Here is a 14,242-nt window from a genome sequence, read left to right as displayed (position 1 = left end):
CCAGTTTTGCTGATTTTAGGGTCATGGACCACGCTCTAACACCAGCCAGTGATCCAGGATCTTGAGAACACCACTTGGACATTAGGCCTTGGTCTCCCAGAAGTCACCAGCAGGGTCCAGGGCAAATCCATTTGGAACTGGTCAGCTTGTTTCACTGTAAAGACATATAAAAACATTGAATACATATGTCCTGCTTTTAAATACTCTACACCCTACCTTAGGGCCGGTATGGCTTACTTTCGAGGTGCATTACTACTATTTAAAAGGGATATTTAAGCTTGTTAAAAGGGTGATTTAACAGATAGAAATGGCAGTTTTAAGACTACCCAGCTAGGCTGCTTTACAAGAGTCATGTTTTACAATATATATTTAGTGGTAGCACAGTGAGGGCCTGATTACGAGTTTGGTGGTGCAGAAGTAGCACTGCCCAGCCGCCTCAGCACCTAACCCATGTGCCTGCCAGATTATGATTTTTTCAGTCACTTACTGCTGTTTTTTGGCATACCTAGGGCGGTGCCTATGAAATAGGCACCACAATTAAAATGTTGAAGACAGTACCTGCATGGCATGGACTGGTGCAGTCCATGCCGTGCAGCTACTAGGGTGCATGCTCACAGGGGGGCACAACATATTCCCCTCTGCATATAAGCCATAGCTCATATGCCACAGGGGGCCCTGTAGGCCCTCGTTTGCTTCCTCTCTGACACGGTTTTCATGGAGGGGGAACCGCTATGTAAACCATGGCAGAGAGGAAACTCGTAATATGCTTGGTGGGGCTGCAGCTGTCCCGCCAAGCATAATACAGCTTCAAGACCACCGTGCCGCCACCAGTGATCTCTGACCTCTGTTTGTTGTGGCAGTGCATTTGCAGTCCAACCACCATAGGTGTAATAGGGAGGTTGGAAGACCGCCACCGTCGCGCCTGGAAGTTTGTGGCTCACCAGACTCATAACCAGGCCCTAAGTGCTCCAATCCACCAGTGACATTTAACTTACAGGCTTGGATACACATGGTCTCATATGTAAGTTAAGAGTGCCAATCCAGATTTTAACCATTATGAAAAGTTTGTAGTGATCAGAGCACATTCTCTGGGGCCTGGTTAGAAGGTTCACAGAATACAGAGTCCAAAAACTAACAGCATCAGTATAACAAAATTGAGGTGATCATGCAAAAAGAAGCATTTTCATACACAGTCGGTGAGGTGCAAAAAATTTATGTCAAGTTTGTAAATCGGATTTTAGCAGATGTCTCTTTACACAAGGATTTAAAAGTGAAATGGGCTACTTTCTTGGATGAACTCTAACTGATATTATCTAAGATAAAATCTGAATAAGCAGGCGGTATCTTGATAACTGCTGGAGATATTAATTTGAAAATTAAACTGATTAAAGAGGATGAAGTATTACATAGTATCCTTGAAATATATAACATTCCAAACACATTGTTCCCTGTAGTGAGCCAACCAGCCACTATAACTTGAGCCCCAACCCGGATGTAGTGCACTTCACCCACGGCCAGAGGATCTACACCTTCACATAGGCCTTTATGCCGGCCACATTTACATTAGTGACAAGGATTCACCCGCCACTTGAGGCTGCTTCGATCCTGCTGCGGTACAACCGCTGCTCTCGTCAGCCCTGCCTGTGCCCCAGACCTGGAAACTGCAGCTGTCTCAGTGCTTGCTGTTTGATTTCCATTGGCTGTGTTATGGCCCTGCATGACACAACTGTGTTTGTGCTTGTAAGTGAGCTCCATCGGCAGACCAGCTGTTCTCTGGGCAGGACATGGTTAGACCTCAGCCTCGGTTGGCCTCCCTGCTCTTCCCCATCCCCTGCTGGCAGATCTGCATAGAGCTCCTATGCTGGCCTTGGGAGCAGGGCATTCAACATGGACAGTATAGGGCTTGCTCCAGGTTGGAGGTAGGGGACCCTGTCTGAGGCGTAGGCTGCCCTTTCCTGCAGTATATGTCACAGAATCCAGGGGAATTCACCAGCAGCCCCAATGACATTACAGAGGTACAGTGCCAGTTTCCATTGCACTGTGCTGATCATGCATTCACTGCACCATGGCTGTCAACGTTGTGCACACCCCGGCGCCACACTTACCTGCAGCTGCTCCACAGCACAACTCGACTGGGGTCCTTCAACTGTTCAGTGAGCTAGCAGATCATGCCACTGCTGCTCCTAGAAGAAAGACTTGGGTGGGCCAGTTGAAAAATTACTTTCCAGCCACTTGTGAAACTGATGACACAGTTAAGCATTCCCTTCTACTTCACTATGTGGGGATGAAATTTACAAACTCATTGAACAACTCCCCACCACGGGTTACGATGCCTCTACGATGGCCCTCAATGGTCATTTTGACCCCCAGCTGAATCTCAATTCTGCGTGTTTCCTGCTATGCCAAGTACACCACCCTGAAGAGGGGTAGATTGATAACTTCTCCACCAGCCTCCACGAGCTGGCCGGAACCTGTACTGCTGATGACCAGCCAAAGGAGTTTTGTGCACAGATCATACAGGGACACTGGTCAAAGACCTTCTGGGTTCTGATATTGAGACAACCCAACATTAGTCTCGATGACATCATCATCCTGGTAAGGTGACATGACCTATTAGTGGTGCAGGTCATAGAGGTGGACATAGCCTTGCCACATGGCTCCAGGAAGCTGCCAGTGGTAAAGCTGGAAATTGTGAATGCAGTGTCCACCAGAGAAAACACCATGTGCCCCAAGCCACCTCCAAGCACCTGTACTGTTGGTCGCATGGTGCAGAAACTGTGGACAAGAAGAACATGCCCTGTAAAACTACCTTTTCTTTTCAAAAAGGGGTGGTGGTGATGGAAAGAGTATCTGAGTTAATCAGAACACTGGCACAAGGGAAGACGTGCTCCAACTGTGACAAGCCCAATCACTTTGGTAGGTTTTGTCGGGGAGGACTGAAGGGCTCTGAGGCACCTGGAAGAAGGCGGCTATGAAAGCCATTCATCAGCTCTGTCTGGCTGACCAGGAACATCAGAATTCGACCGAGCGTAGCACGTGGGCTGGTAGCACTCAGAACGATACACCCTCTGGGGACCAAGAAGTCTTTTTCATCTCAATCACTGAGAACCTCAAATGGCACAGGACACCTAAACACACAGATGTGGTTGAAGTAGCTGGCACGTCCATCAAGGCCCTCATTGACACGGGCACCCTTCATTGTGATGGGCTTCCAGCAGTACTGATGTCTCTGCCCTAGACTAGTTCTCTCACCATCAGCAACCAAGATCTATTCATATGGGGAGAAGACACCCCAACCATTAAAAGGGGCAATGAATGTACATGTCACGTCCTATAGTTAGGAGTTTCAAACTACATTCCACATCATCAAAAAGGACGCCAACACTCTCCTTGGGCGCCACATTGTGGAGGACCTGGGCCTACTATCCATTGCTAGGAATGTATAGGCGTGCCACATTTATGAACTGTTGAGCCAGTTTCCCAGCTTTCTCAAGGGGCTGGAGTACCACCACACTCCCCCGATCCAGCTTCACATAGACATAGTCAAGCCAGTGGCACTACAACATCAGTGTTTCTCTTTCCACCTTAGGCAGCTGACCGAGCAGGAACTGGACATGTTCGAGAAGTTGGGACTAATTAAGAAGGTCTCTGGGCCAATGCCATGGGTATCACTGATGGTCATTGCCGTAAAAACTAAAGCAGCCCCGTAAAATATGCCTGTTCATTGACATGCACCTCTTAAACAATGCCATTAAATGGGAAAGACACATCACTCCCAAAATAGAGGATTTAACTGTGGACCTTAACGGGGTATGGTGGTATTCGAAACTTGAGCTCAATGCTGGGTACCACCAGCTACAGTTGAATGAAGGAAGCAGATACATCACAACATTCTCCATAGACCTGGGCCTGCAGAGATTCAAGCGCCTAAGCTTTTGAATATCATCCGCAGCCGAGTTGTTCCAAAATGTGATCAGGGAGGTGCTCTCTGTACTGCAAGGGATGAAGAATGTCTGTTACTGTGGAGGCCAAAATAACAAAGAGGGGAGAGAGAGTATATAGATGGATTTGTTCTCCCTAGTCAGTCGTATATAAACAAAAATATTCCACTATGGAAGGGTTTCCCTACTCAGGTTGGGAGCACCCTATGTTTGTAAAATACCCCTCACACACCAAAAGGACCCTTGGTGTCATGCTTCATCATTGGGGTCTTCGCACCCCTCTACGGGATGCGGCGTGCTTCAACCTGCGACTACGCGTGAGCACTTTCAACTGATGACTATGTGTGGTGTGTGTGAGGGTTTCTTATTTATGTGCGTGAGTGGTGGGGTTATTCAAAGTATATGATATGGACAAGTGTAAAAGTATGGACGCATTTGATGTATTCTTGCACATATGTTAATCAGAGCGGATAATGCTCTGTGGTAATTATTTAGGAACTAGGTTCTGTAATGTTTGGTGTTAACACGTCACTAAAGGGAGGACGATATGTAATGAATATCGATCAACACACACAAGGTAACTGCATCAGACATATACATCCATTGATTCATATATACAATATAACATCCATTGATTCACATACATAATATGAGGTTCGTTACACAGTCCAATTTTTAGCACCCACGTGTGAGGTAGGAGTCACCGACCAGATATTCTGTGGTAAAAAAAATTTTTGCAAACTTGGCTGCAGTCAGCATCAGTACATATATTTCGCAATTGTTTTGACGCTAACGAGATTAGTAACCTGGATCGTCACGTTTATTAATAGTGTTAGACAAACATCTCTACAGATATACATTTCCCTTTTTCCAGCTAATTTGCGTTTACTGCCGCTAGTTATATTTGGTTCTGAGACTACAGTTCCCAGAGTCATCTCTGCCAGCGCGGGGCCCGAGGAACTCTTTATATTTCTGTATGGTAACCTTGCGCGGTACAATGGTTTCACCTATCGAGCACACACCCAGCCAGCGCACCACTTCGATCTTACAGGTAAACAATATATGTAATTAGCCAGATTATCGGTTTTTCCCTGGACACATCTATGTTCAGGTTTAAATAACTTTTCCGTAATAAACTGGAGCTTGGTAAATTTTGAGACTAGTGCACGTTTACGTCTCCAACAGATTTGGCGACGAAACTACCATGTAACTTCACACTGCACGTGTCCTTTTACGCAAATTTATGCTGCGGGTTGCCTGCCAGCAACCATCAAGGTACATTCTATCTCCCACTATATAATTTATATAATTAGAGAATCACATTGCTGACGTGTTTGTGGCAACAAGCTCACCTTTTGAGTGATACACTTATATCCATTATCCTACAGACACAGAAGTCTGGACGAAACATTTCTTATGCCTTTAGGCATTCGCAGATTGTGATCGTTGCACCCTAGAGATTTACGCAGGTATGCAACATTTCGAATATTTTGGGTATAGAGTAGTTATTAGGGTCTACCATACAAGCACTACTTAAAGCTATATTTTGCCATTGTTTCCATTCTTTCAGTTTTTTCCTGAAAGGCTTAACGATTTCTCTTCTATCGGATTATCTTGGGCACCCTCCAGTAACCTGCTATTACGCGTAGGTTAATTACGATACAGGTGAATCATATTTTATCAATAGTACACTGTTTATCACCTCTATGATATACACTCAAACTACAATAGCATTGTATATTTTGTATCTCTAGCTTTGCAGCTACCACGCGTCTAGGAAAACCTAGGTTTATACTCCAGAGCATAGGAAATCATTCCACAGCTACATAACACCACAGAGGTATGTGATGTTAGAATTTAGATGACAAGTTAATACCATAGGGACATTTTTTGTTTAGTGCAGTGTTATCTATTTATTGAGTTTAATTCTGACCTATTTGTATCTATTTATTTGTATGTTTAGGTTGATTATGTACCCATAGCAATGTATCGTTATTAGGCGTATACTGGTGAGGACTTGTTACACATGTCTATTTGCACCCTGGGCATGATCAAGCTACATTGGCTCCATCACATGTATTGATGAATGACAGGTTTTTTCCTGTTTTTTCTGTTCCATCTTATGCATTACAGGCTACGTTGGTACCATCATATGCATTGATGAATATAATGTTTTTCTTCTGTTCCCCCTGAAGTGTCTTAATACAACTGTTTCATTGTTAATTCTCGTGATATTACCCTGTACCTTAAAAAAAAATTATTGATCGGTTGTTTGTATATATTTTGTAGGATTTCCCCTGACGAAGGGTACCTTCAGGTCCCGAAATGCATTGGGCACCATGTCGTGAGAAAATTGAACCAACAGTTTTATGAGTGACTATGAATTTTGTTTCCTCATTTGACCAAGAGATGAGCCAGCAACACATATGATCTTCAACTCATTAACTGCGAAAACATTAACTAATATTCATTTCCTTAACATTTACTTTCATGTACAAAAATATTTATAGTTATGATGTATTCTTTGTAAAAATGGATACGCTACACAAATATGTAAAAATAAAATACTGAATGTGTAAGTGAATATAGTTCTACAGTATTGATTACTTTAAATTTGTTGTTATAGTATCGGAAAAGGGTCTCTTTTCCCTGTAGGAACAGTGCTCTCTACAAGTAGGTTCCCCCTGCTTCCCCCCAATAAGGATATCCACAGTTTGTGTTAGCCAAACACAGCTTCGTAGAGTAGCACCTTTGGATTAAACTAGATTACCTCTTGTTCATATTAATGAGTGCACCTCAATTCCTATTCTTTAGTTATTCAAAGTATGCCAGTTGTCGCAATTTAGTCGACTGTTATAAATTAGTTCCAATGCCTCATGAGCCTCTGGAACGTTGGGGTCCACGTGCAGATTCGCTACGAAAGTCTAGGAGACACTACTGCCTGACTGCCCCATACGTGGCTCCGCTGAGAGTGCATATAAGAGTCGACTAAATTGCGACAACTGGCATACTTTGTAGGTACATATCAGAACCTGCACTAGATTTCACTTTTGTAAAATTCATCATCTTTTAACTAGAGAAACGTGAGTAAGGTGGGGATTTGTGTACCTTGTCCTGAAGAAGGAGCTTAGACTCCGAAACATGTTGACACACACACATGGGAGGTAATGCACATTGCCCTGCATAATACACCTCCATACTCTGCACGTTTTTATTAGCGCCAGCCCGGGGGCCGATTAAAATTGTTTGTTTACCCCACGAGCTAGGCTCTTTTTAAACATCACTCGCCGTATAACCCCACCACTCACGCACATAAATAAGAAACCCTCACACACACCACATATAGTCATCAGTTGAAAGTGCTCCCGCGTAGTCGCAGTTGCGAAGACCCCAATGATGAAGCGTGACACCAAGGGTCCTTTTAGTGTGTGAGGGGTATTTTACAAACATAGGGTGCTCCCAACTTGAGTAGGGAAACCCTTCCATAGTGGATTATTTTTGTTTATATGTACGCTGTGGGGTTTTAGGTTTAAACCTATAATAACTGATAAAACCCCACTGAAAGAAAAATAGCCCTCACCGGTGAAAACATATAAACACTGAAAAAACACCTGCACAACCACAAACTAAATGCCATTCAAAGAAAGGAAAAAGAAAGTGAAAGAGTCATTTTGTTCTTACTGAAGGGGTCAATAAAATGTAACTTTGTTATACAAGCTAGCAGTAAGAAAGACTGGCTAACATTATTCTGCTTGAGTTTTGTTCTTTAGGTATGCCACTAAAATATTGTTTCTTCTTCCTTTTATTTTTTCAGTTTTATGGCCTTTGTTCTAAAGATGCAGGGGTTAGTTTCACGTTTTAGGTTTAGTTTAATTATTTTATAAACTGTAGAGAATCAGGACATATCAAACTCACATTTTATATTTTGGCTGCATTTGATTCTTTCACTGATAGGTAAAATGGCTAGTTTCATAAAAATGTTTCCTAATATGTGTCATCACATTTACCCACAGAGAATGGGTAAAAACCCTTAATACATCAGATCATACCATAGTTTCTAGTGGGTCAGTATTGAAAGTAGGTGAATTGCCAATACCTAAGGCTTTAAACATTAAATGCAAGGTATAGTGACAAGTATATATATCACCAAGCATCTGGGATAGTGGTGAAAACATGGCACCAGACTTTTGGAAAACATGGAACGCATTGTCACTTATTATGCTCTGCAAAAAAGGTTCTTTCCAAGTTCAACAAAGATTGGAGTGATATTATTTGTATTTGAAGTGATTCAGCTACGTATATAAAATATTTGTGTGATGACCTGTCAAATTCCCCACACCCCACACACCCACATGCATCAACCGGCAGTCCTATAAAAACATATCCGATAAAGAGACCCTTCGGGGGATCCATAGGGAATTGCAGCACCGGCCCTATGAGGAGCAACTGCCCAATGATGAAGCATGACACCTTTCGGGGTGTGTGAGGGCAACAGAGGACAACAATATGGTTTTCCTATCACTAGTGGGGACTGTTACCTAGGATCCCTGTTCTTTCTCTTTTCTTCCCCTGTTTTTAAACGGGTGACTTTTTGCACCCTTTTGCATGGGTGACTTTTGCACCTTGCATTAGGAACAGTGTTCCCTTTTTTGGTATACATTTCTAATTAAGGAGCATGGACACTGGACCTTGAAAAGCTCCTTGGTCCCCCCTCTTTTGTTGAAGCAGTTTAAGCACGGCGGACCAGCCGTGGGACCGTACTGTCTCCCCCCTTTTCTACTTTCCTTACAGACACATGGGACTAGATTCTTTTGTGCGTGGAGATTGCTTCAACTCCACTACAGTTTAAGTTCTGATATGACATCTACTTCATATTCTGTAAAAATACAGCATGCCCTAGCCCTTCTATATCCTACCACCGTAACAGTATGAACAACCTGTTATTTCCAATATCTTCATGTGTAGGCCTCACTAAATGTGACCCCTTTGTTCTAACTAGATTGATAAATAGTACACCATACTCCTTTAGGTATTCTAGACCTACCATAATTATGGTTTAACAGCGTTCTTGACTTTAACACACTTGTATTATAAGCGCCTCTTACGCGCATGTGTTGGGGAGCACCATCTCTAACATTGCGCATGATTAGCAAGTCTGTTCTCCTGAGCATGCCCGGTTATATTCATGTTCAGACGGGAACTCCGGAAAGGGGTAACGCCCAGCACACCTGACCGCAGTGATCACTTTTTAACTAGTTGCCGTGACTCTCCATCTCAATCTCTCGGCAGACGCATTGGAGGGGTAGGTGCGGAGGCATCAGCACGCGGGGAATACGTGAGTAGCTTTCGCTAAACGGAAACGGGCTATACGCCCGCACTGAAAGCTTCACAAGACTTGTCCTGGTCCCCACAGCTAAATTCCTGCTGACTTCTGTTATTTTTACAGCCCGGCATATTGGTGGTGTACAATGCTTGTGCCAGCGTTGGTTTCCTCGACATGACGAGGTAAGCGCGCATCATGAGATTATACCTTAAGGGCACCCACCATTGCTGGAACCATTTGTGTTTCAAGTTTATGAGCGCTTTTTAGGCCTGATTACAGATCAAGCAGAGGTGCAAGCATGTCCCTGGGTGACTCTGCACCTTGATATAAAAGGAGTTACTCTCATTTCTTAGGGGGCTTATACACTTGTACTTAACTATGTTATGTCGGGGAACGGATACTGTTTGGTAGGCAGCTGTATTTGGTTCTCATGTATCTGTAGTTCTTTTTGTTTTAATGTATTAGATGTGCACACAATGGTGGCACACTATGTAGCGTCAAGGTGTTCCTGATGTTAATACATGTGACCTACCCTGTACTGTTTTTTTTTCCTAGGTACTGATCACGAGCGGTTCCACCATGCAGTTGTAGCCAGAAGCTGGGCATACAGGTTACTGCGCCGCCCTGATTTATTTGAGGGTATTTTTTAGTTTTCTTTCACATGCACCTTACACACTATAGCTCTGGTCCTGTAGAAGCGCCAGCGATCCTTATGGCAATACAGGCGCGAAACATGTTGACCTATGTTGTTCTATGCCCCGGCATAGTATGCCAGTGGGGCTAGATTTTAATTAGTAGTTGAGTCTACTCTGGGTACACCAATTTACCTTCGCTGCATGGTGACCCTATTTTTATATCACACTTGCACGTCAATCTATTACCCTCAATTGAACATGGAAAACCCATTCCCCACACCCCACACACCCACATGCATCAACCGGCAGTCCTATAAAAAGATCTCCGATAAAGGGACCCTTCGGGGGACCCATAGGGAATTGCAGCACCGGCCCTACGAGGAGCAACTGCCCAATGATGAAGCATGACACCTTTCGGGTGTGTGAGGGCAACAGAGGACAACAATATGGTTTTCCTATCACTAGTGGGGACTGTTACCTAGGATCCCTGTTCTTTCTATTTTCTTCCCCTGTTTTTAAACGGGTGACTTTTTGCACCCTTTTGCATGGGTGACTTTTGCACCTTGCATTAGGAACAGTGTTCCCTTTTTTGGTATACTGTCAAAATTGATACCCGAGCTGAAGTGATTCCCTGTAGGAGATCCTTGCCACTTGTTAGATGGTATGCTGAAAGCATCTTTACAATCTTCAGAGTTAATGAGGGATGCTATTGACTTTTTAGTCCATTCGGGTGCACTGTTTTCTTATGCCCAGGAACTAAAATGCAAATATTTATCATTTCGTGCTTTAGGTGGCATCAAAGAAAGAGTCAACCCAACTGTGCCCCTTAGCTGACGGTTCACAGCCCAAGGGGCTATGAATGCTGAGAGGGCCTTTTCACAGACGTTTACATAGGAAGGAGAGCGCGAGCGCACATGACCAAAGACTCACTGAAGAAGTATTGTATGGTGTACTACAATAAGATTAATTTGCAAAAATCTCTTAGGTCCTCATATACACTATACGTACACTGTCTATATACCATGCTCTTTCAGTGCAGAAAGCAAGCAAAACGTTCCATAAACACCAGAAAAACACTTTTTCTGTTGTTTTTAGTGGCGTGAAAATGTGTAACCACTGATAACAACTGTTTTTTAAGATATTGAAAACACTGAAAAAACCCCACCAGAATTTACCAAAAATGGAAACTGAAAACAGGACAGCCTATTTATATGTTACTGTGGAGGAACATCATCAGTGGCTAAGAGCTACTCTGAAGCGCCTGTGTAATCATGGTATCACGCTCCATTGCGAGAAGTGTCCCTTCTTTCAGACCAGCATTGAGTTCTTGAGGTATGTTTTCACCCACTGAGGCATTGAAGTCGACCCAAGGAAGTCGCAAGTGATTCTCCACCAAGCAGTACCTCAGAAGTTCAAAGCTATGGTGTCCGGTTCATCCCTAACATAGCAACCATTGCACAACTACTCAGGGCTCCGGCAAAGGCTGACACCAGGTGGGCATGGGGCCCCCAGGAAGAGGACGCATTCTAGAGTCAAGTCGGAGCTCATCCGCAAAGCAACAATGGCTTCATAAACTCCCAGAAAAGGACAGAGTTCTCTATGAACGCAAAACCCACAGGACTTGGGGCATTGCTGACACAAGAGGTTGACCTCGGGAGGTGGGCACCTCTGACCTTGGCAACCCGAGCCTTCTCCCCGACAGAAGCAAGATAGGCTCTGATCGAGAGGGAAGCCCTCACCATCAAGTGGGCCTGTGGACATTCCACCTGTTCCAGTGTGGATGTTCATTCTGTGTAATCATTGAAAATCAGCCACTGGTCCCACTCTTCAAGGACTCAGTGCCACATCCTCCACCCTGGATCGAACATTGGGCGATACAGTGTCAGCACTAGCAGTTTGAGGTGATATACCGACAGGGCTGCAGGAACACAGCTGACTTTTTATCACGGCACCGCCTGGAGCAGACAGCAGGCCAGAGCATGAGGCAAGCCGGATGGTAGACTACATAGGGTTGGTGAGCCAGGGAGCCTGCCTGAGGGCTTTGAGTCTTCTGAGATCATCCAAGATCGTGCTTATGAGGGTCATGGCAGTATTACACAAAGGATCTTGGAACACGTTCCTGCAGGATGCCAACCACTTGTGTGGCCCCAACAAGGAACAACTGATGTAACTTTGGAGAGCCAAGTATGAACTCAGCTCTACTCTCGACAGTGTTGTACTAAGAGGGCACCGCATAGTCATCTCTGCAAGTCTGACGACGCGGGTGGCAGAGCTTGCTCATGAAGGACACCAAGGGACCATGAGAATGAAAATACAGCTGCGAGGGAAAGTGTGGTTTCCTGGGTTCAAGACCACAGTGGATGACCTAGTGTGACAGTGTGAAGAGTGCTAGGTCACCTGTAGCCTGGAAACCGCATCACTGTTAACCACGGAATAACCTTGTGACACTGTGTGAAAGTAGGGTCGCCTTGATTTTGGCAGACTTCCAGGAGGGAGGACCACCATGGTACTAGTAGAAATCAATTCCAACTACCCCATCATGAAGCTCATTGAATTGACTGCACTCTCCAATGTTGCCATGGCACTGGAGAAGGTCTTGGCCCTGTCCTGCCTCCAAGAAGAAATTAGGACTGACAATGGCCCACCATTTCAAGGCCTTTATTTCCAGGGTTTGCTCCAACACCTGGATATATGACATCGCAGAACCACCCCATGCTTTATGTGTACATTAAACAAGGCCCTGAGAATTTCTGTGTGTGAGAGAGTGAACCTGAAAACTAGCCTACACCAGTTTCTGTGAGGAATACCGAGGCAACTTGCATTGCATAACCCAGTGCCCTCCTTCTCCTTGGGCTCTCATGCAAAAATGAGTACCGGCATGACATAATCCAGTTAAACACTGAGTGGACCCTGCCTGAGTATGAATCAGATGGTACCAAGAACAGGTGGGTGCAAAACAACAAATGGGAAGGTCTTAAGAGAAGAGCACCCCAATGCTGTCTGGGACCTGGAGATCATGTGCTCCTGAAAGACAGCCGACTGGGGTGAAAGTTCCGTACACAGTACAATTCTCGAGTGTGGGAGATAACAACTGTGGAAGGCATGATAGTGACCACCTGCAGAGGTGTGGAGACTGTGACTTGGAACATATCCTGATTTAAGATGATGGATGCCCCAGACTGGTTGTACGAAGTTTCGGAAGAGGACCAAGAGGATGGAGACCTAACTGCAGAAGACAAACCCCATGACTACCACCTAGAGGGCAACCAGTCTCTAGAACAGGCCAGGCGTAAGAGTCAAACAACAGACTCCCAAGGTGAAGTGAGCCAAGATAAACCACCTAACAGTTCCTGGACCTAGCACTACAACCTATGCCAAAATCCTCAACCTAGTCAGAGTATTAATTACTTTGTGTCATTGGAATCAGAATAAAGTGGGAAATGGATGTAGTGAGCCACCAGGCCCCAAACCCAAATGTAGCACACCTCCCCCTCCAGTTGGGTGAGGGCTGAGGATATGAATATTGGGGCAAAAGACAGCTCATTGTCTTTGCTGGTTACTATCAACCATTGTGTAATATGTCCTCTATTGTTGCTCCAGTACATTTACATAGGCCTCTCCGCAAGCCATGTTTACATTCCCGACAGTTTGTCACTTGAATGAGACTCGTCATGTGTGATTGTCTTAGTTAGAAATGAAGTCATAATCCTAAATGGCCTATTTGTGCAGGATAGGCTGACAGCAGAAACCTTTCTCTTTAGGTCTTATCACTGTCCTAGATTATTTGTCTGTGTCAAATTATGTTTTTCATTTTTAAAGCGATGAAGCATGAAGAAAGCAATCATTGGGTATTGCAAAGGCACACATCTTAAAAGAAGTAACATTAACAAATAAGGTATTAGAATGAGAAATGTACTTCCAGAGAAAGCTAAAAACTCATCTTGGTCCAAGTCAATTCCAGGTATTTGCACTAATCCAACTGACAGTTGATCCGTACACTAATTTCTTAACCTATATGGACAAACTTGCCTGGTTTGCTTTTCTAATGGACAGTGTGCTGGTATGTTGACATATTCGATCATAGAATATTAGAATGATGAGAAATATTTATACCCACAATACATCTGTGGCCTGGTTTTACAATAGCGGTAGAGAACATAAGAAATTGATTTGGAAAAGGCAGACCCCTAGGAGATAAGGAAAATCGCTCCCTTCATTGTCTCATCAAAAATATAAATATGTTATGTTATGTTAATAGAACTTATGAAGTGGACAAATACCTGGAGGTGTCTTGGCGCTAAGACTTAACGTAAGCCAGGGAATATGAGGAAACCTAATTTTGG

Source organism: Lissotriton helveticus, chromosome 3_1 (genome assembly GCF_964261635.1).
Source record: "Lissotriton helveticus chromosome 3_1, aLisHel1.1, whole genome shotgun sequence".
In the NCBI taxonomy this organism is placed as follows: Eukaryota; Metazoa; Chordata; class Amphibia; order Caudata; family Salamandridae; genus Lissotriton; species Lissotriton helveticus.
The sequence above is the reverse complement of the archived record's forward strand: the minus strand, read 5'-3'. Positions refer to the sequence as shown.